Genomic DNA, 24,641 nt, shown 5'->3' on the forward strand with positions numbered 1-24,641 from the left:
TAAGAATTCACATCATCATTTTTTTCTAGGCAATATGATATTAAAAGCCTGAAAATAAATCTCAGGAGAACTCCTAGTTTGTACAATTTTAACAAGCAAATTAAGAATGAATTTCTCATTAAATGATGTTTAAATTTTACTAAGACCAGTGAATATACCAGTTTTCAAATACTGAGGTATATATTATTTGGAGTGATAGGCTGAACACTTCATTATAAATCATATATATTGATGTTTTATATATAACTCTGGTTAATACTAAGTAACTCAAACCTGGAATTAATCATTAAATTATATGAAATGTTTGGATTCATCTCTGCCTTGAAGAGGTACTATCATGATGTTTTGTTGAATCATAATTTTTTGTATAATCATAAATTTTTGTATAATTAGTGGCTCTAATAATACCACTTCCTAAGAGTAAAATTATACTTTGTTATTTATTAGACACACTCAGAATACACATTATATTATATATATACCCATACATACAGATATATAAGACCTCATGTCTCCTAACACTTTCATATATTTATTTTTAAAAATTTATTAAATAACACATTTAAAAACAGTTTGGCAGTTAATTAAAAATTAAACCTGTACCTGTCATATGATCCAACCATTCACTCCTAAGTATTTGTCCAAGAAATATAAAAGCATGTGCTCATACAAAAACATAAAATGTTCAAATGTTCATAGTAACTTAATCTTAGTAGCCTCAAATTGGAAACAATATAGATGTCTTTAAATGAGTGAATGAATAAGCACATTGTACTACATCCATACAATGGACTACTAATCAGTAAAAAACAAACAAAAAAAACAATAAAACAAAAAAACCCAGGCTCCTGATAAGATCATACAGGTGAATCTTTATAAAAACAATTTTTCGAGTATAGTTGCTTTACAATGTTATGTTAGTTTCTGCTGTATAGCAAAGTGAATCAGCTATATGTATACATATATCCCCTCTTTTCTGGATTTCCTTCCCATTTAGGTCACCGCAGAGCACTGAGTAGAGTTCCCTGTGCTTTACAGAATGTTCTCATTAGTTATCTATTTTATACATAGTATCAACAGTGTATATGTCAATCCCCATCTCCAAATTCATCCCAACCCCCTTCCCCCTTGGCTTCCATACATTTGTTCTCTACCTCTGTGTCTCTATTTCTGCTTTGCAAATAAGACTATCTATACCATTCTTTTAGATTCCACATATATGTGTTAATATACGATATTTTTCTCTTTCTGACTTATAATACTAATGTTGAATGAGAAAGAAGCCAGACAGAAAAGATCACTTAATTGTATAACCTTTTTATATAAAACTCTAGAAAATGCAAACTAATGTACACTGACAAAAAGGACTCAGAGTTGCCTGGGATAGAGGAGGGGAGAGAGGCGGAAGGGACTATGAAGTGCTAGGGAAAACTTTTGGGGGTGATGGAGATGTTTACTATCTTGATGTGGTGATGGTCTCACAGGTGTATCATATGTCAAACCATACACTCTAAATATGTGCAGTTAGGACTTCCCTGGTGGTGCAGTGGTTAAGAATCCGCCTACCAATTCAGGGGACACAGGTTCGATCCTTGGTCCGGGAAGATCCCACATGCCGTGGAGCAACTGAGCAACTAAGATCCCACTTGCCACGGAACAAGTGTGCCACAACTACTGAGCCTGCACTCTAGAACCCGCAAGCCACAACTACTGAGCCTGTGCACCACAACTACTGAAGCTCGCATGCTTAGAGCCCAGGCTCAACAAGAGAAGTCAGTGCAATGAGAAGCCCGCACACTGCAATGAAGAGTAGCCCCTGCTCGTCCCAACTAGAGGAAAGCCCACGCGTAGCAACGAAGACCCAACACAGCCAAAAATAAATAAATAAATTTATAAATATAAAAATATGTGCAGTTTATTCAACTAACCACCATGATAATTATTAAAACAATGCTTTGTAGTTCACAGAAACACCAGGAAAGTGGAAAAGTGGGCGTTAGGGCCAGTAAAAACACTGGTTATTGTGGTCAGAATAAGTAAGGAAAAGCTGATTTTCCTGGTGAACATGGAGGCTGTGACTTTTCTCACTCTCATCACTGGCCTTGGCTCTGGATGCTACCCACGAACTAGAACTTGCCTCGAGTGCCGCTGCCTCCTAAGAGAGGGAAGGAATCCACCTCCTTGATTCACTAGATCTCTGTTCATAGGCTGGTGCTGGTGCCTGTCATGCCTGTGCTCTAACTGTGAAGGGGTTCAGAAAGTATCTGTTTTTTCCAACATCTACCATGGAGTGGCCTGCTGCCTCCCTCCAGGAATTTTTTGGAGGTAAGTACTAAAAGCTGTCTACATTTATTGGGTGACAAGGTCAAGAAGATATATAAATATCCATCACATTTATTTTAATTCTGTAAAATTAATTTTACTGTGAACATTTTCAAAGATATATAAAAGTTGATTTTCTTAAGAACATTTTTAAAGATACACAAAGATACCCATCCAGATTCAACTATGGTCAAGATTTTCCTGAACTTCCTACCATCATCTCTAATTTATTTTCTTTTATTTTGTTATTATTCCTTAAGTGTTTTAAAACAAATCCCAGATCATGTTAACTCTTATGTACTTAGTACGTATCCCAAAAAGAAATGGACATAAACACAATACTATTATTTCACCTAACAACCTTAATAAAAATTCACTGGTGTTATATAATACACAGCCCATATTTAAATTTCCCTGATTGGTCTCAAAATTTCTTTAAACTGGATTGTTTGAATCAATATCCACAGAAAGGGTATGCAGTTGTTATGTATTTTAAGTCTCTTTAATGTAGAGCAGTTTCTCTGCCCTTCCTCTTTTGCATGCCATTAATCTGTTGAAAAAACTGAGTCCATTATCTTGTAGAATGTCCCACATTCTGGATCGAGTAGTGTAGTTTAATTTGTTCCTTTACCCCCTCTGTTTCCTGTTACTGGAAATGATTTCTAAAGACTTGATTAGGTTCAGGTTCACTCTGTTGAAAGAATACTTTTGGAAAGTGTACTTCATATTGCCTCACATCAGGAGGCACACAGTGTCTGAATACTTTCTCCTTGTGATACAAAGATTGATCACTGGGTACAAGTGGTAACAGCTGATCCCTCTCTTGCAAACTTCCCCATCAATCTTCCATCTAACGGTTTCCACCTTTGATAATAATTTTCTGGATCAATTATCAGGGTTTGTAAAACAGTGATTTTTCAAATTCTTCATTCCTTTTATATTTATTATCTAGAAATATTCAATAAAGAAAAGCTTTCTTTCACCAACTTTTCTTTCATTACCATGAAATATAATTCACAAAGGAAAGGTAAGATAATGTTTAATTCTTTCTCTTTAATTCCCATTTTTCAAACTAAGAGATATTTTTGTTTTTTAACTAAATGATCAATTATAGAAGTAAAAAATCAAGTTTACAATATTAGTGAACTTAGTATTCCCTTTCATTCAAAAGTAATAAATATAAAATCATTTTTGTATATGCTACAAAATTAAGCAGACTGATAAAGTCTTCCAATCCCCTTGCTTTTGTCTTAAATGGTCATACAACTCAAAATGTGACAAGTATTCAAACTCAGATTTGCTTACAGTTAGAAGCCAGAAGGTTATACACAGTGTATAAAAGTACATCTATATTACCTCTTTTTGCTGATGGTGCCATTGGCAAAGTTGTAAATAATAAATGTGTTCCTGAAATGTGAGTTAATATATTCAAATAGAAGGATATCTGAGAGAAAAGAGGATCTTAAGCTTCCTGATTTCAAAAAATGAATTTACCAGGAACTTGTGACTTCTCTAATAACTGATGCAAAACCATTTGAGTCAGGATAACTGCAGCTGTTGAGTCTGAGTAACCACAGCTGCTGAGTTCATAAAAGCCATTCAATGCAATGTTTCTAAAATTATTACACTAACAATTAATCCTCAAATCTTTGGCAATAAAAAAGCCATCATTACATTTTAAGAATAAATATAACATATTTTAAGAATTTTGCTGTGAAATTCCTATTGAGTCTGCGAAAAAAATAATAAAGTTCTGGAACTTCAAAGAATGGTTTTTAGGAAAAAATAAGTGAATATGTAGCTTTTATAGAAAAATAAATGTTACTCATATGATTTCTTGTTTACAGAAAAATTAAAGCTGATAAGGAATATGATCAATAACAACTGCTCCCACAAACCTGCTACCATTTTTGAGCAATACATTAGCCTACTGCAATTGTTTTCTAACTTGCCTCTCTGCTTCAAATCTTCATCCCATTGTCAATTCTCTATAAGCCATATGCCCCCAGACTGATTTAGTAATTACCACAGCTTACTGATGAGGCTCAGAGTTATCTAGTGAACCTCTACCCCCTCCTATCTTCTGGCCTCATATCCCACCATTCTGCCTCTCCCTCACTGTGTTTCAATCACATCTCTCATTGTTGTCCCTCCAATTAAAAAAGAAGGAATGACCCATAAAGATATGAAAGGATGGTCAATCTAGTTAGTAACCAAAAGCACAAATTAATACCACAATGAGATACTATTTTAACCCACTAGATTGGTAAATATGAAGGCATCTCAAAATACCAAGTACTGGTGAGAATAAAAGGATGTAGATATTATATACTTCTGGTGAGAGAGTAAATTAGTACAGTCACTGAAAACAGTTTGACACAATTCTATTCCTAGGTGTATACCCTAGAGAAACTCTTGCACAGACATTCCAGGAGACAAGCACACAAATGTTTACAGTAACAATATTTGTAATAGCCAAAAAAAAACCCAATTGTGTTATATTTACATGATGAAATACTATACAGCAATAAGAATGAGTGAAACTACAGCTAAACCAGCAACACGAATAAATCTTAGAAAAATAATGTGGAATGAAATAAGTCCTAGAACACCACATGCAATACAATGAAGTTCAAAAAATGAAACAATGTATTTTTAGGCATGGCTGTGTATGTGTGTGTAAGTACATGTATGTAACACAACTATTAAAAAAGTATAAAACTATAAAAAAGTTATAAACAAAACAGTCTCCTCTTTTAGCAGAAAGGCAGGGGTATAGGAATAGAAGAGAATCATTTAAGTTGATACAAGTTTCTGGTAACATCCTAGTTCTTGGGTTGTTATTGGCTCACAGGTTTCATTATATAATCATGCTTTTAATGTTATATATATATATATATATATATATATATAGTCACATATATGGTCTTTTATAGGTATCAAAGATTGCATTTTGAAAAGTAGTAAAAAATTCATAATTAGAGAAATGTACAAGTCCTATAGAATCGTAAGTCCTATAGTACATTAAGTCTTAAGAAGAAAAGCAGGTTAAGGGGAATAAGCAATACGAAGTGTTGAGGGAAGTTGCTATTTTATATAAGTGTTCAAGGAAGGCATGTTTGATAAGTTAATATTTAGAGACCTGAAGGTAGTTAAAAGGTAAGGCATGCAGATATCTAGGGGATGAATACTCCAGGCAAAGGAAACAGAAAATGCGAAGGCTCTTAGGCAGAGGCTCAAGACAAGTGTGGCAAGTATGGCTGCCCCAGAGTAAGCAAGGAACAGAGGACAAGAAGACAAGAGGATTAGAAGACAAAAAGACAAGAAAAGAGGATTAGAAGACAAGGTAAAGAGGGAGTAGAAGGCCTGAGCATGTAGGTGCTAGGAGACCTTTGCAATGAATGTTTTAACTCTGAGTTAGGTGGGAAGTGACTGTAGGAAAATGACTATTGCTATTACCATCTATAGGATATGAAAATGTCCATCCTTTTGTTAGAAGATCTTATTTCCTGGATAGAGTTGGGTTGACCTAAAATAAGGAAGTCTTTTTCCAGAAGCCAACCCTTATTTGACCATACCTAAAATCTCCATAGAAAGATTTAAGTGTATGTGTAAATGTGTATTCAAATGACTTTTAAGACATTTTTTTCTGAATCATGCAGGGTATTGACTAGATGCACAAAATTTAGAATTATTTGCATCAAAGTTTCATATAATTATCTCAGATTGCTCTAGAGATTCATTGATTTCTCAAGAAATTGAGGGAGTGGTTTTGCTGAAGACTATTTTAAGAATTGCATGTTACCATTTCCCTGAGTTTATTAATTCCACAAATCACAGTTTGAAATTGTTGAAGTGGAAGTCTTAAGTATCAGATTCAATAATGTGACTTTTTTTCCCCCATATAGCCGTGGAATCAAATCACAAACTCAGAGCAAAGAAAATACTTTTTTTTTTTGGGGGGGGTTAAATGGAGGAACAAAACTGGCAATTAACAAATGTAGGAGTTCGTAGGTTTAAGATAGTCATTTGAGGGAAAAAAATTCCTAAAGAACTGAATTTTTGGAAGCAGAACTCTCCCCTATGGGGGGAATTTCATAAATCAAGAAATCTAAATTACAGTGATGGGCATACTGCTTACCAGTGTATGACAGTAGGAACTCAATACCTCTCTAAATAAGGTTTTGAATAGATTATTTCTAAAGTATTTTCTACTAGTATAATTCCTTAGCAGCTGTTTTTCTTTTTAATTTTTAGTTTTAATTCTGAGCTTATAGTCAAGTGAGAAATGTGACATTGTTTTGACCAGTTTATAAAAAAGAATCTGATATGCAGGTTTCATGTCATTTAGAATACCAAAATGATCATAAAATTACTTAAGTAAGATCAGAAGGAAACTTTCTCAACCTGATAAAGGATATCTATGAAAAACCCTCATCTAACATCATATCTAATGGTCAGAATGCTTTTCCTCTAAGATATGGACAAGGCAAAGTCTATTCTTCCTATTCAGTATTTACTGGAGTTCCTTGTCACACTTAAAAGGCAAGAAAAATAAATTACATACAGATTGGAAAGGACGAAGTAAAACTGTCCTTATTTGTAGACAAGATAATTGTTTTCATAGAAAACATCAGGAAGCTATAAAAAGGGTTATTAAAATGAGTAATTTAATTTAGCAAGGTTACAGAATAACAGTATCATTTAAAATCACATCAGAAAAGATAAGTAAGTATAAAAATATCACAGAAATATATTCTAAAAGGCCTAAACATTGATTCTCTATGTATAGTTCAGTAAACCCAATATTGATAATATTTCAATTCTCCCCCAATTGATTTCTAGTTTCAATGTAATCCCAATCAAAATTCCAGTAAGTTTTTTCGTGTGTGGAAATTGACAAGCTGATTCTAAAATTTATATGGAAGGTCCTAAAATAGCCAAAATATACTGAAAAAGAAGAAAAACGTAAAGAACCTTAGATTATCTGATTTAAAGACTCACTACAAAATCACAATAATCAAGACATGTTGTTTTAACATACCAGTAGACATATAGATCAATTGAACAGACCACAGTATATGTGGTCAACCAATTTTTTGCAAAGGAGACAAAGTAATTCAATGGGGGAAACAATAAAGAACACTTACAACTCAACAGTAAGACAACCAATAACTGAATTTTTTTAAATGTGAAAAAGATTTGATCAGACACTTCACAAAAAGATATACAAATGATCAATAAGCATATTAAAAGTTGCTCAATATTACCAGTCACCAGAAAAATATAAATTAAAACCATAATGAAATATCATTTCACATTCATTAGAATGGCTAATATTAATAATAAAGATGGGCAATACTAATATTTGGGGGGATTAAATTTTAATAAATCTCAGTAGCAGGATAATTCACATGAGCACTAAAATTGTCTAAATATAAAATTAAAGGTAGTGATCTAAAAAGACAAAAAAAAATCTTTAACATCCATTAAGTACTAGACAAAAACTAGATGTCACCAACAACTAGAAAACAATTAGATACTTAAGAAAGGAAGTAGGGATAAGACATTTCACTACAAATTCATGCCATCCATTCTCATTGAGCATTATCTGATGTATCTCTGAGTCCTTCTGACAAACCCTAAACACGGAGACCTATCTAACTTTTCCCAGTTTCCTAAACTTATGAACTTACCCTTTAATGAGAAGATCCAGAAAACCAAAGGCATGAGAGAGCCTTCAAATTTCTCCTGTCTGCTTCAAAATACCTCTTTTTGTTACTTGTGTTCTTTTTCATCTCATCTCTAAGGCACAATTATCTTTTCTGTTTTTACAAGGCTAACGTACCTGCCCAAGTCTCCTTGTTTGCATGAATCACCCCATTTCTTGCACATCCAATCTCCACCTCTACTCTGGTTGCTTTATCTCAGTCATCAAACACGTTCAATTTGCCCATAGCCTTAAAATTTGTCCTAAATCCATGGCTTACTCAAGACACATTCACCACTAAGATTAACAAAAACTTTTGTTGGGGTTCAGTACATACTACCCCTAAATATGGCATCTTGGCATACTGAATATTTTAACTTAAAGGCATCTGAGAAACAGCAGGCACAGGAAGGACTCTTTGACCCTCCCCTGAAGCAGCGGATAAGACCCTCATGTGAGAGGTGTCCTCATTATTATAATCTGGAGGAACGGAGCATCCTGATCTCTGAGGACAGAAGGACACTGAGAAATCTTAACAAACAGACCTTGCTAAGTTTCCCCTGTCTTGCTATTCTTAGCTCATACCACTTTGTCCTATCACATTTTCCCACACCTTTCCACTCTTCATCAGACCTGCCATAAAAACACTCAAGATTAACAGCTTCTTTGGGCCTTCATTTCCTTATCAAGGCTCCCATGGCATGTAAAACAAATACATCTGTATGCTTTTCTCTTGTTAACTGTATTTTCTCATAAAGCTCCAGCTGAGAATCTAGAAGAAGAGAAAAAAAACGATTTTTTTCCTCCCCTACAGTATGATACATTCAACTGATTCTATACAACACATTACTTGTACTCTGGATAAAAATATTCTTTTCTCAAAGGTCATAAAATATGCTAATACCCAATTCTAATCCTCAATTGAGAATTTTTATTATTTCAATTTATCTCCACACTAACTTATTATTTATAACTTGTTAAAAAAATAGTGGTTGCCCTATGGTTTATACTCTACATCTTTAATTAATCAGAGTCAGCCTTCAAATATTATTATAATGCGCCACATGTTCTATAAGGACCTTAAACCGTATACTCCAAATTCCTTCCTCCTAATTTTTGTGCTATTGTTGTTCATTTTATTTTTACATACACTATAAATACACAAGAGATTGCAGCTACTTTTTGCTTTAGGCAGTTAGTTATCTTTCAAAGAAATTAAAATAAAAATTTAGTTTAACTCACTTTATTTCATTTCCAGAGCTCTTCATTTGTTTGTGTAGATTCAATATTGCCTGCTATCACAGCTCTTATGCCTAAAAAACTTCTTGTAACAATCTTGTAGAGTAAATCTGCTGGCAAAAAGTTCTGGTTTTATTGGTCTAAGAAAGACTTTATTTCTTCATTTTTGAAAGATATTTTGCTAGGCATGGAATTCAGGATTGAAAGTTTTTTCATTCAGCACTTTAAAGTTACCATTCCATTGTCTTCTGAGTTGAATGGCTTATGAGGAGAAGGCAGCTCTAATCCTTATCTTTTTTCCTTTGTATGTAGTATGTCTTTTCTCCCCCTCTAGCTGCCTTCAGTGTTTTAGTCTTTTGTTTTCAACAGTTTAAATATTTTATGCCTAGGTGGGTTTGTTTTTTCTTGGTGTGATTGGGGTGGGGATTTATCCAGCATGGTGTTCTTTGAACTTCATGGATTTGTGGATCCCAAGTACATAATTGTTACACTGTTTGATATTGTTCCACGATATTGTATGCTTTGTTCTATTTTTTTTTTTTCAGTCTTTTCTTCTCCTCTGTTTCAGTCTGGGGAACTTCTATTGATTTATCTTCAATTTCAGTGATTCTCTCCTTGGCTATTTCAAGTCTACTGACCAGCTTGTCAAAGATATTCTTCATCTCTGTTACTATACACTTTATTTCTAGCACTGTTATTAATTTTTATAGTTTCTATATCACAGCTAAAATTAACCATCTGATCTTGCATATCGTTTACCTTTTCCACCAGAATCTTTAACATAAAAGTCAAAATTATTTTAAATTGCCTGTTAGCTCCAACATCTGTGTCATATCTAAGTCTAGTTCTATTATTTTGTCTCTCAAGAGACACAACTTTTAAGAGAGTGTGTTATCTTTTCTTGCCTTTTCATATGCACTATAGTGTTTTGTTAAGAGCTGATCATCTTGTGTGAGTGGTAGAGACTAAGGTAGTGTTGTTAATGCTTGGAAATGGGCATTTCTTTCCTTCTGTTAGGACTTTATTGTGGGGTCTGTGTTAACTAAGTCAGGGTTTGGGTTAGATTTGAGGGTAGCTGTTGCTAGAGTTACCCTTAGTACATCACAGGTTTCAAATTCTTCTGCAGATATCTTTTATTTAGGTTGGGCCTGGTTTGACAGTGGGTTTTTATCCATGTCTCCTCCACCCTCATGTTTAGGTCTTCTCTTTTTTCTGCACCTCAAAGGATCTGTCTCTTGTGACTCTTAGCAGTAAGTAATAGTATAGTAATTACTATAAGTAATAAGTATAAGTAAAGGTGCTACTTATTTTTTTCCAACATTTTATTTTGAAAATTTTCAAATATACAGAATACTTGAAAAAATTATACAGTGAAAACCCATATACTCAACACTTAGATTTTACAATTAACATTTTACCGTATTTGCTTGTTACTTATTATTCAGTGTTTGCTAGCCCACTCTGGTGTTCTAATTAAGACTCAGTTTTAGTTAGACACTGTATCCCTGGGTCTTAGAGAAGTGGGTTTCTCAGGGCCCCTTCCCCTGCCCCAGCTATAGTTCTGGGCCTGGCAAAGATTCCTGTCCCTTCGCACAGGTACAGTGGATTTCTTCTGTTTGCTAATATGTCTCAGAGATGATCTGTCTGCACTTGATGATAACCCTTCTAGCAGTGTAATCACCGCTACTTATTACTTGATGGTGGAGAAGAAGAGATGGCAGCATTCTTGTTGTCCTGATTAGGCTTCAGTCTTAGGTAGATACGGCACCCACAGGTCTCAAGGATGTGGCCTTCTCATTGCTTCTGCTCCTCCAAACCGTGTAATTCAGGCATAGATTCCTTACCCTAACAGAGGAGTAGAGAGGTTTTTTTCTATTCCCTTCTCCTAGCTGCATCAAGTTTTCTTCAGTACCCTGAGGGCAACAGTGGTTTTTATACTTGTTGTTTTGTTTCTTTGTCTCTCCCCACAGATTAAGGCTTTTGCTCCATAAAGCAGATAGGGACAGAGTTTCATGCCTCTCCTCCTCCCAAACTGACATGATTCCCTTCCCTCAGGCCACCACCGCAAAGGAAGTTTTCTAAGTACTCTCACCAGTTGGGGGTCCATGGGGAAAAAGGCTTTAAGAGGGTGAGAACTCACCCTATATCTGTGGTCTTCATTTTCTAGCAGCCTGAACTTGGCCTTGACCAATTCATTAAGCTTAATTCCTACCAGTGTCTGGCTGCATCTGCTCCAGGTGGACAAATGCTTGTGTCTTGTAACCACCTGCAGGCACCTGTCTCTCCTTAGATTTCAGTTAGTTGTTCCACTAATTCATCTCTCTGATAGGTTCAAGAAAAGTCATGTACTTGGTTTGGCTTCTTCTGTTGTTGTAAGAGTAGAAACAATGCTCTTTTCATCTCTCTCTATCCCTGAGGTTAACTTATTATTGATCCTTCTTTCACTCCAAGTATGGCCACAACCAAGAATAGATTTCTAATATTCCTATTTATCTAATCCAATGAAAAGAGCACCTTTTTGGTCACAGCATCTGAATATTAATCCAGGGAAGAAATCTGAGTGACTTTGCTGGTGTACTTTCACCAAGGAGATAAGAGTACTGTTTTCTGCTCAGTTTTGGTTCAAGTGGAGAAGGAATGTGAAAGAGATAAAGGAGAATGCCATTGTCATTAACAGTTCCATCAGAACCAAACAAAAAACTGAGACCTACTATTTCTTGAGTGTTATTTTAATTATTTCATATAGCTGGGCAGACAAAAATCAATATATATCCCCTACAGAAGATATTGCCTCATCTTGGTAAACAAGGACACAGACTAATGATAACAGTTTTAGACTTAATTGATTAAAGAACATGATTTTAAATATTAAACTTAATTATGTTTAGCTTTCATTTTCTCAAACAAAAAACTTTTGTTTAACAAAATAAGCTGTAGGAACTGGAACTTTCTTTTTACTATAAAAAGTAAAATTTCTAACATTCATAAATCTGAAATTGTAAGAGAGATATAATTTCACTTTAAAGATTTCTTTAGTGGAGCCTCATTTAGCTTAATTTTAAGGTGCTCTCGTACACTCAAACTGACTTAATTGAACAAATTCTGTGCAAACATTTAAAAAAATCATCTTTGTTTTTTAAAAAAATTATTTATTTGTTTATTTTTGGCTGTGTTGGGTCTTCATTGCTGTGCGTGGGCTTTCTCTGGTTGCGGTGAGCAGCGGCTACTCTTCGTTGTGGTGTGTGGGCTTCTCACTGCAGTGGCTTCTCTTGTTGCGGAGCACAGGCTTTAGGCACACAGGCTCAGTAGTTGTGGCTCGCGGGTTCTAGAGTGCAGGCTCAGTAGTTGTGGTGCACTTGCTCCGCGGCAAGTGGGATCTTAGTTGCTTAGGTGCTCCACAGCATGTGGGATCTTCCCGGACCAAGGATCGAACCTGTGTCCCCTGCATTGGCAGGTGGATTCTTAACCACTGCACCACCAGGGAAGCCCCCTAAAAAAAATCTTCTAATTCATTCAAAAATTTTCTTCAGCAATTAAAAGTGAAAAGTGCATACATTCATTGAGATACAAATTCTCAGGATACGTACTTCAATAACTAGAATATATCCTTCTATTTTATCCTTTATATTGCAGGGGGACTTTTTCATAATCTTTTTCCCCCACTAGACTGAATTCCTTCAGAACAGGGACTATTTTTATTCATCTCTACATTTCCCAAACCTATTTTATGACCAAGGTACATTGGAGGCAATTAATGTTGGATAGTTGAGCATATATAAAAGTAAAAAATATCAGAGGATCAATACAAACACTTCCTGAAGAGGGTGAACTTTGGACAGGGTATTGAACAAAATATTTAAACAAGCAAAAAGTAGTGGCAAGGGCAGTTCCAACAGAAATGAGGTAAACAAAGGAACTTGCAAATGTATTTAACCAAAAAGCTAATAGAAATATTTTAAAGCATTTTGTTTACAAATCAACTGAAACAATATTTATGGTTGCTTTAAATATAAAACACATCTTTAAAATCATAGCAATACTCAGTGGAAAGTAGTAGAGTACAATCAGCAAACAGGTGTCATTCTCTACCCTGAAGTAACTCACAATCCTGTAACAGAATACAGGAAAAAAACATACTCCAGTCTCTTCCAACATTAATGTCTCCCTGAATCTTGTATTCACATTAAATTACCACATTTTTGCCTTTTCTTTTTAAGTTTTTTGGCTGATACATAGGTTTTGGTCAGTGCTAAAGTTCTAAATTAATCACCTCTATTCATCTGCACCACTTTTTCACCCACTGCCCCACCCCCTGCCTCCCCAAACACTGAAATTTTATTTCCACCCTCCAACCTTCTACAGGAAGAGGCTCTAGAAGGTCTTGAAAACCTGGTCAAGGCCAATGACATTCTCAACTCTGATCAACATTTAGCACTTAGAAATCCTTCTCCACTCCATTTAAAACCATTGCCATACATTCCGATCACCTTGGAACTCTCCTTTAAAATTCTTCTGATTGTCTTATTTTCTGACTGCAGTTTACTCTTGCTAAAATCTTTCCAGCTCTGAAAATATGTTAAATGTAGGTATTTCCCAGAGTTCTACCTTCAGGCACTCTTTCTTCCTGCTCTATCAATGTTCCCCAATAATCTCTCATTCCCATGGCTTCAACTCCAACAGATGGTTGCTGTTTGTCAACCTCTTTTTAAATTAAATGTATACCTGAATTCTCTCCTGTGTTTATTTAGTCAAAATTCCTACTAGACATTTTCAACTAGATATTACATGGACACCTCAAATATTATTATTATTACAAATAATAAATATCATTCATTTACCCATCGAATTAACACATCAAGTTGATATCTTCCCCTCCCCACCATCAAAAATAAAACCCAAAGCTTCTTCCTTTTGACATTCACATTTTGACTAATGCAACAGCACCCATTCAACATTTATAAAATGGTGGAAGAGTTGAAGGAAAAAGGGTAGTGTAATAGGTGATGTGGATGAAACATGTTATTGTGTATATATTGCAACAGATTAGAAAAAAAATTGGGAGCGACTGACAGCATCATGGCAGTGTGATTCATTCCTTTTTTCGCTCCTTTTTGATTTACAACTAATTGGACATCCCTAACTGAAAAAAGCACCTATATACGTCATACCAGGACACCTGAGAGATCTACACATATGTGCACCTGAAAGTGGGTGGACGCAGCAGAATGAGGGTAGTGGCTGTGGAGCTGGAGGTGGCAGAGGCATGTCCAGCAGTGGGACAGTACAACCTTTCTGGCAGAGGAGGTGGAGAGTGAAGTCAATGAGTGGGGGTGTGCCTAGCCACACATTCTGCAGGAGGAGAGACTCACTGCTCTCACTGAGGAGAGAGTGCAGTGACTGGGGGCAGAGAAGGAAAAGGGAGGTAGGCAGACAAAGAGATCTGAAGTAAAGCCTTTCCTGCTGTCTGCCCCTGGATTCTGGCCCTAGGACTTCTGAGACCCTCCAACGTGAAGATCCCCTCCTGGGCCACGGGCACACCCAATGCCCCTAGTGCTAAGTACACACCACCCCCAACTCTGTTGCCATACTTTAAAACAATTTTTTGGCCAGGTTTTTGGGTTTTTTTTACACATTCCTGTTCCCCGCCTTAGCAGCAGTGAGTCATCTGCAATAAGAAAAAAAACAAAAACTTGTGCTATAGCGCCACCTTCTGGAAAACAAAAAAGGCTCCTAATTATCAACCTATTGAGCTGTTAGAACCAAAGTAAACAAAGTCTTGCCTAAATGAGAAAGATGCTCACTACTTCAAATGTGATGGCATAGGCACTTTTCATCAAGCACTTTGAAAAATCACAGTAACACACTATCACGAAAAGAAAGTGGCAATTTTCCAGCAACCAAACCCAAAGACATGGAATATTGCAATCTAACTGATAAATAATTAAAAATAGCTGTTATAAGGTAAAATAGATAGCTAGTGGGAAGCAGCTGCATAGCACAGGGAGATCAGCTCAGTGCTTTATGACCACCTAGAAGGGTGGGATAGGGAGGGTGGGAGGGAGACGCAAGAGGGATGAGATATGGGGATATACGTATATGTATAGCTGATTCACTTTATTATAAAGCAGAAACTAACACGCCATTGTAAAGCAATAATACTCCAATAAAGATGTTAAAAAAATAGCTGTTATGAAGAAATTCAGTGAGCTACAGGAAAATCTAAAATGGCAATACAATGACTTTAGGAATAAAATTAATAAACAGAAGGAGTACTTTACCAAAGAGACTGAAATTCTAAAAAAGAACCAAACAATATTATGCCAGCACAAAAACGGACACGTTTTTGTGTCTGTTTGTGTCACCAATGGAACAGAATAGAAAGCCCAGAATTAAATTCCACTATATACAGTCAACTAATATTTGACAAGGGAGCCAAGAATACCCAATGGGGAAAGAATAGCTCTTCAATAAATGGTGCCAGAAAAACTGGAGAAATACATGCAGAACAATGAAATTATGCCCCTATCTCTCATGTCACTCACAAAAATTAACTCAAAATGGGTCAAAGATTTAAACATGAGACCTGATACCATAAAACACCTAGAAGAAAACACAGGGAAGAAGCAATGCCTTGGCAATGATTTTTTGAATATGACACCAAAAGGACAAACAAAAAAAGCAAAAATCAACAAATGTGACTACATCAAACTCAAAAGTTTCTGCACAGCAAAACAATTAACAAAATGAAAAGACAACTTACAAAAGGGGAGAACATTTTTGCAAACCATATATCAGATAAGGGTTTTTCTTCTTGGAGTTTTGAATTTTATTTATTTTTTATACAGCAGGTTCTTATTACTTATCCATTTTAGACATATTAGTGTGTACATGACAATCCCAATCTCCCAATTCATCACATCCCCCACCCACCCCCCACCACTTTCCCCCCTTGGTGTCCATACGTTTGTTCTCCACATCTCTGTATCAATTTCTGCTCTGCAAACTGGTTCATCTGTACCATTTTTCTAGGTTCCACATATATGAGTTAATATACGAAATTCATTTTTCCCGTTCTGACTTACTTCACTCTGTATGACAGTCTCTAGATCCATCTCGTCTCTACAAATGACCCAATTTCATTCCTTTATATGGCTGAATAATATTCCGTTGTATATATGTACCACATCTTAATCCATTCATCTGTCAATGGGCATTTAGGTTGCTTCTTGTCTTGCCTATTGAAAATAGCGCTACAGTGAACACTGGGGTGCATGTGTCTTTCTGAATTATGGTTTTGTCTGGGTATATGCCCAGTAGTGGGATTGCTGGGTCATATGGTAATTCTATTTTTAGTTTTATAAGGAACCTCCATACTGTTCTCCAGAGTGGCTCTATCAATTTACATTCCCACCAACAGTGCAAGATGGTTCCCCTTTTTCCACACCCTTTCCAGCATTTGTTGTTTGTACATTTTCTGATTATGTGCATTCTAACTGGTGTGAGGTGATACCTCACTGTAGTTTTGATTTGCGTTTCTCTAATAATTAGTGATGTTGAGCAGCTTTTCAAGTGCTTCTTGGCCATCCGTATGTCTTCTTTGGAGAAATGTCTATCTAATTAGATCTTCTGCCCATGTTTGGATTGGGTTGTTTGTTTTTTTTAATATTGAGCTGCATGAGCTGTTTATATATAATTTTGGAGATTAATCCTCTGTATGTTGATTCATTTGCAAATATTTTCTCCCTTTCTGAAGATTATCTTTTCATCTCGTTTGTAGTTTCCTTTGCTGTGCAAAAGCTTTTAAGTTTCATTAGGTCCTTTGTTTATTTTTCTTTTTATTTCCATTACCCTAGGAGTTGGATCAAAAAAGATCTTGCTGTGATTTATGTCAAAGAGTGTTCTTCCTATGTTTTCCTCTAAGAGTTTTATCGTGTCCAGTCTTACATTTAGGTCTCTAAATCATTTTGAGTTTATGTTTGTGTATGGTGTTAGGGAGTGTTCTAATTTCATTCTAATACATGTACCTGTCCAGTTTTCCCAGAATCACTTATAAAATAGTCGGTCTTTTCTCCATTGTATATCCTTGTCTCCTTTGTCATAGATTAGTTGACCATAGCTGTGTGGGTTTATTTCTGGGCTTTCTATCCTGTTCCACTGATCTATATTTCTGTTTTTGTGCCAGTACCATATTTTCTTGATTACTGTAGCTCTGTAGTATAGTCTGAAGTCACAAGTCTGATTCCTCCAGCTCCATTTTTTTTCCCCTCAAGACCCCTTTGGCTATTTGGGGTCTTTTGTGTCTCCATACAAATTTTAAGATTTTTTGCTCTAGTTCTGTAAAAAATGCCATTGGTAATTTGATAGGGATTGCACTGAATCTGTAGATTGCTTTGGGTAGTATAGTCATTTTCACAATATTGATTATTACAATCCAAGAACATGGTATATCTCTCCATCTGTTGGTATCATCTTTAATTTCTTTCATCAGTGACTTATAGTTTTCTGCATACAGGTCTTTTGTCTCCCTAGGTAGGTTTATTCCTAGGTATTTTATTCTTTTTGTTGCAGTGGTAAATGGGAATGTTTCCTTAACTTCTCTTTCAGATTTTCATTGTTAGTGTATAGGAATGCAAGAGATTTCTGTGCATTAATTTTGTATTCTGCTACTTTATCAAATTCATTGATTACCTCTAGTAGTTTTCTGGTAGCATCTTTAGGATTCTCTATGTATAGTATCATGTCATTTGCAAACAGTGACAGCTTTACTTCTTCTTTTCCGATTTGGATTCCTTTTATTTCCTTTTCTTCTCTGATTGCTGTGGCTAAAACTTCCAAAACCATGTTGAATAAGAGTGGTGAGAGTGTGCAACCTTGTCTTGTTCCTGATCTTAGTGGAAATGGTTTGTTTTTCACCACTGAGAACGTTGTTGGCTGTGGGTTTGTCGTATATGGCCTTTCTAATGTTGAGGTAGGTTCCCTCTATGCCCACTTTCTGGTGAGTTTTTATCATAAAGGAGTGAATTTTGTCAAAAGATTTTTCTGCATCTATTGAGATGATCATATGGTTTTTATTCTTCAATTTGTTAATATGGTGTATCACATTGATTGACTTGTGTATACTGAATAATTCTTGTATCCCTGGGATAAATCCCACGTGATCATGCTGTATGATCCTTTTAATGTGTTGTTGGATTCTGTTTGCTAGTATTTTGTTGAGGATTTTTGCATCTATATTCATGAGTGATATTGGTCCGTAATTTTCATTTTTTTGTAATATCTTTGTCTGCTTTTGGTATCAGGGTGATGGTCACATCATAGAATGAGTCTGGGAGTGTTCCTGCCTCTGCAGTATTTTGGAAGAGTTCGAGAAGGATGGGTGTTAGCTCTTCTCTAAATGTTTGATAGAATTCACCTGTGAAGCCACCTGCTCCTGGACTTTTGTTTGTTGGAAGATTTTCTATCACAGTTTCAATTTCATTACTTGTCACTGGTCTGTTCATATTTTCTATTTCTACCTGGTTCAGTCTTGGAATGTTTTACCTTTCTAAGAATTTGTCCATTTCCTCCATGTTGTCCATTTTTTGGGCATAGAGTTGCTTGTAGTAGTCTCTTAGGATGCTTTGTATTTCTTCGGTGTCTCTTGTAACTTCTCCTTTTTCATTTCTAATTTTATTGATTTGGGTCCTCTCCCTCATTTTCTTGACGAGAATGGCTAATGGTATATCAATTTTATTTATCTTCTCAAAGAAACAGTTTTTAGTTTTATTGATCTTTTTGCTATTGTTTTCTTTGTTTCCATTTCATTTATTTCTGCTCTGATCTCTATGATTTCCTTCCTTCTACTAACTTTGGGTTTTGTTTGTCCTTCTCTCTCTAGTTCCTTTAGGTGTAACATTAGATTGTTTATTTGAGATGTTTGTTGTTTCTTGAGGTAGGATTGTATTGCTATAATCTTCCCTCTTAGAACTGCTTTTGCTGCATTCCATAGGTTTTGAATCATTGTGTTTTCATTGTCATTTGTCTCTAGGCATTTTTTCATTTCCTCTTTGATTTCTTCAGTGATCTCTTTGTTATTTAGTAACGTATTGTTTAGCCTCCATTTGTTTGTGTTTTTTTGCATTTTTTCCCTCTGATTTCTAATCTCATAACGTTGTGGTCAGAAAAGATGCTTGACATGATTTCAATTTTCTTAAATTTACTGAGGATTGATATGTGACCCAAGATGTGATCTATCCTTGAGAATGTTCCATGTGCACTTGAGAAGAAAGTGTAATCTGCTGTTTTTGGATAGAATGTCCTATAAATATCAGTTGAATCTATCTGGTCTCTTGTGTCTTTTAAAGCTTGTGTTTTCTTATTACTTTTCTGTTTGCATGATCTGTCCATTGGTGTAAGTGAGGTGTTAAAGTCTCCCACTATTATTGTGTTACTGTCAATTTCCTCTTTTAGTGCTGTTAGCAGTTGCCTTATGTATTGACGTGCTCCTATGTTGGGTGTGTATATATTTATAATTGTTATATCTTCTTCTTGGATTCATCTCTTGATCATTATGTAGTGTCCTTCCTTGTCTCTTGTAACATTCTTTATTCTAAAGTCTATTTTATCTGATATGAGTATTGTTACTCCAGCTTTGTTTTGATTTCCATTTTCAAGGAATATCTGTTTCCATCCCTTCACTTTCAGTCTGTATGTGTCCCTAGGTCTGAAGTGGGTCTCTTGTAGACAGTATATATATGGGTCTTGTTTTTGTATCCATTCATCAAGCCTGTGTCTTTTGGTTGGAGCATTTGATCCATTCACATTTAAGGTAATTATTGATATGTATGCTGCTATTACCATTTTCTTAATTGCATTGGGTTTGTTTTTGTAGGTCCTTTTCTTCTCTTGTGTTTCCCACTTAGAGAAGTTCCTTTAGCATTTGTTGTAGAGCTGGTTTGGTGGTACTGAATTCTCTTAGCTTTTGTTTGTCTGTAAAGCTTTTGATTTCTCCATCGAATCTTAATGAGATCCTTGTCAGGTAGAGTAATGTTGGTTGTAGGTTCTTCCCTTTCATCACTTTAAATATGCCATGCCACTCCCTTCTGGCTTGTAGAGTTTCTGTTGAGAAATCAGCTGTTAACCTTATGGGAGTTTCCTTGTATGTTATTTGTCATTTTTCCCTTGTTGCTTTCAATAATTTTTCTTTGTCTTTAATTTTTGCCAATTTGATTACTTTGTGTCTTGGTGTGTTTCTCCTTGGGTTTATCCTGTATGGAACTCTCTTCACTTCCAGGACTTGGGTGGCTATTCCCTTCCCATGTTAGGTAAGTTTTTGACTATAATCTCTTCAAGTATTTTCCCGGGTCCTTTCTCTCTCTCTTCTCTTTCCATGGCCCCTATAATGCGAATGTTGTTGCCTTTAATGTTGTACCAGAGGCCTCTTAGGCTGTCTTCATTTCTTTTCATTCTTTTTTCTTTATTCTGTTCCACAGCAGTGAATTCCACCATTCTGTTTTCCAGGTCACTTATCCATTCTTCTGCCTCAGTTATTCTGCAGTTGATTCCTTCTAGTGTATTTTTCATTTCAGTTATTGTATTGTTCATATCTGTTTGTTTTTCTTTAATTCTTCTAGGTCTTTGTTAAACATTTCTTGTATCTTCTCAATCTTTGCCTCCATTCTTTTTCCGAGGTCCTGGATGATCTTCACTATCATTATTCTGAATTCTTTTTCTGGAAGGTTGCCTATCTCCACTTCATTTGGTTGTTTTTTCTAGGGTTTTATCTTGTTCCTTCATCTGGTACATAGCCCTCTGCCTTTTCTTCTTGTCTATCTTTCTGTGAATGTGGTTTTTGTTCCACAGGCTGCAGGATTGTAGTTCTTGCTTCTGCTGTCTGCCTTCTGGTGGATGAGGCTATCTAACCAGATAAGGGGTTAACATCCAAAATACATAAAGAGTCAGTCAACTTAATCACAAAAAAATCCAATTAAAGAATGGGCAGAAGAACAAAAGAGACATTTCTCTGAAGAGTACATCAAAATGGCCAATAGATATGTGAAAAGATGCTCAACATCAGTAATCATCAGAGAAATGAAAATTCAAAGCACAATGAGGTATCACCTCATACCTGTCATAATGGCTATCATCAAAAGACAAAAAATAACAAGTGTTGACAAGGGTGTTGAGAAAGGGGAACCTTCATGCACTGTTGGTGGGAGTGTGAACTGGTGCAGCCACTATGCAAAACAATATGGAATTTCCTCAAAAAATTAAAAATAGATCTATAACATGATCTAGAAATTCCACTTCTAGGTATATACCTAAAGGAAATGAAAACAGGACTTCAACAAGATATAAGTACTCACATGATGATCGCTGCATTATTCCCAATAGCCAAGATATGAAAACAACCCAAGTGACCATTAATGAAGAATGGATAAAAACGATGTAGAATATATACACTATGGAATATTATTTAGCCACAAGAAAGGAGGATATCCTTCCATTTGTGACAACATAGATGGACCTCAAGCAAATTATGCTAAGTGAGATAAGTCAAAGAAAGTCAAGTATTGAATCTAAAAAGTTAAACATGTAAAAAACAGAGAGTAAAATGATGGTTACCAGGGGATGGGGGTGGCGGAGATAAGAGTGATTGTGTTTAAGGGTACAAACTTAAAACAAGCAGTAATAAGCCATAAAGATCTAATGCACAGTATAATGAATATAAGCAATAATACTGTACTATAAATACATAATGTGATAAATATCACTACATCAGCAAACAAACAAACAAACAAAAAGCTGACTCAGAGCACCGAACATAAGTATCATTAACACTGTAGTAAACACCACTTGTGGTATCTGCCTAGTATGGATGCACTCAATTAATTTTAAAATGCCAAATCATCAAATACCTGCTTCAACATCAGTTCCACATCGCTGAATTTGTATATGATCAATAATATTATTTTTGAAATCTACTCAGTGTCATTCAGACTGCTTCATATCTGAACATTCATTTTCAAAGAAGGCCAAGCATTCTAAGTGTGGCTCCAAATGTGACTTGGAATGAAAAGCTCTAAATATAGAAATTTTATCAGTTTATATATAAATGTTTATAATTATGAAAAAGAAATGTTACAGTAATTGATGCACTCTGAAAGCTGTTTAAGTATAAAAACTAAAATAAAGAACTGTTAAACAGTTAAGTAAATTAACAGTAAAATAGACTGACAGTTAAAATATAAATATTAAGAGAGTTTATACCACCAAAAAACTTTAAAGAAGAACATTTTACCCTCTTTTCATCTAATAAATATTTATAAAATTTTAAATACTAAGGCAAGAAAAAATAGCACACATTAGATCATAGTAAAATAACTTTTAGAGAATTCTTTGGTATACTAACTAGAAAAAGTAAAAAGTAAAAATAAAGCCTGGGTTGTCTCAGGACTATCTGGGAAAATGAGATTGGAGTCTGTCTCCCTACAGTACTACTTTCCTAGAAACTACAGAGGTAAGATAAATGTAAAATGTTTGTCTGCCTAGTTTGCTATGAAACCCCTGATCCCTGGGATTCCACTTATACTGATGAGCTTCATGTTAGCATAGCATGCAAGACCTGTACCTATGTGACTAAAATATAGTAGAAGATTTGTGGGAAACTAAGGCTATGATTTAGTGCCATGAGGGTCCTCTCAGTCTGGGCTCTTATCAATGACAGCCATACATGGCCCAGGAGCAAAAGAAGGTACACATATAGGTGATTGGTGGGCCTCTCCATAAGATAAAGATGCTCAGTATTCTGTATTTCTTGTCTTATATCCTTCCCAGAAGTCTCTAAGGCCGTATCTATCCTAGGTTACTCTTTCCCCTTCATTAGACATTTGATCCAAACTGGGCTAAAGGATATTCTTTCAGAAGCTGAATGATACTGACATTAGAAGTTGTGAAAGCCATGTTAATAACAGGACTTTCAAGACAGACTCTTGAATTTCTTTTGATAAGATTCCCACAGTAAATACTCTTCTTGAATTCTATGAAATAGCCTTTTATTCTTTTAATGACCTTTTAATTGTTTTAACCTTTTTTGCTTAAGCATTGTTGGAAAATTATACACAAACATATACAACACAAACAAGTACACACAAAGGTACATATGCAATTCTTATATGTTATTGATGGGGTTATTGAAAAATAACTATCTCAGGTCAACAAAAAGCATGGAAGGAAAAGAATAGAGTGTAATCATATACGTTATGAAGCTAAGGGACACGTAGGAGTTTCATTCCTTCATGGGAGTATCTGACTTAACACTTTGCATGAGAAAGGGAAAAGGAATTAGAGAGCGCCTTCAGCTAGCATAGACGAAGAGGTTGTTAAGATCTTATTTGTTCCAGAAAACATTTATACTTATTTACACGTTATGCAAATGAGCATATATTTATATACTCAAACATCTCTTTTACAAAGATGTGAGAATGAACATTAAAATTCCACAATGAACAATTTAGTGAATAATAGGAGAGAAAAAAATTTAGTGAATAATAAGAGAGAAAACATTACCAATTTTATAAATGTTGGCTAAAATAGCAAAAAGTACAAGACAGTACAGCTAAATAAGGTAATCTAGCTAGGATGCCTGTAAATTAACAAAAGTAAACTTTTAAGAGCAATGAGAATCTTCCATACACTGACCCACAACGAACCTTTTGTAACAGTTCACAATTTGGTGCACATACTTAGCAGTACATTTATGCCTGAGGAGCAGTTGTAGCACATGGTGCAGAGGCCATGTCTTTACTCAGACAGACAATTTGAACACTGGTTCTGCCTTTTACTGGCTCTGTGATCTTGGGTAAATAACTTAACTCTCTCCATTTCAGTTTCCACAGGTACTGAGAGCGAAAAGTAATAGATCTTACCTCATAGAGTTTATAAAGACTAAAGTTTATGAGTATAAGGTATTTAAAACACTTTCAGGCACACAGTTAAAGGTCAATAAATGTTAGCTCTTAATTATTTGGTCTCAGTAGAAGCTAGAATATACAGTGTTCGTGGCTAATGTTTTTCTATATCTCAATAATTAAAAAATCCATATTTCCCTCAATGTTTTACAACATTCAGTCATGAGTAATATCATATGAAATATTTATCTTTTATGCAAATTATATCTCTATATCTGATATTTGTTATGAAAATATCAAATTTAGTGACATATTCAATGGTGTAAATTAAATTTAAAGTACCCTTAATAAGATAAATCACAGGAGTAAAACCAATATATTTTGGATAAACTTGATAGTGTTCAGTGTTATTTTACTAATTTTAACAAATGTATTAAGATAGAACTATTTGGCTCATTTAAAATTTATTTAAGGTAAGACTG

General features: G+C 35.1%; 1 protein-coding gene across 1 annotated transcript in view; it reads right to left on the reverse strand.

Annotated features, from left to right (window-relative positions):
• DYNC2H1 (dynein cytoplasmic 2 heavy chain 1) overlaps window positions 1-24,641 on the reverse strand; it is a 376,698-nt gene that overhangs the window by 105,704 nt on the left and 246,353 nt on the right. The gene's annotated exons all lie outside the window — the stretch shown is intronic.

Source organism: Mesoplodon bidens (genome assembly GCF_964165515.1).
Source record: "Mesoplodon bidens genome assembly, chromosome: 7".
Lineage (NCBI taxonomy): Eukaryota > Metazoa > Chordata > Mammalia > Artiodactyla > Ziphiidae > Mesoplodon > Mesoplodon bidens.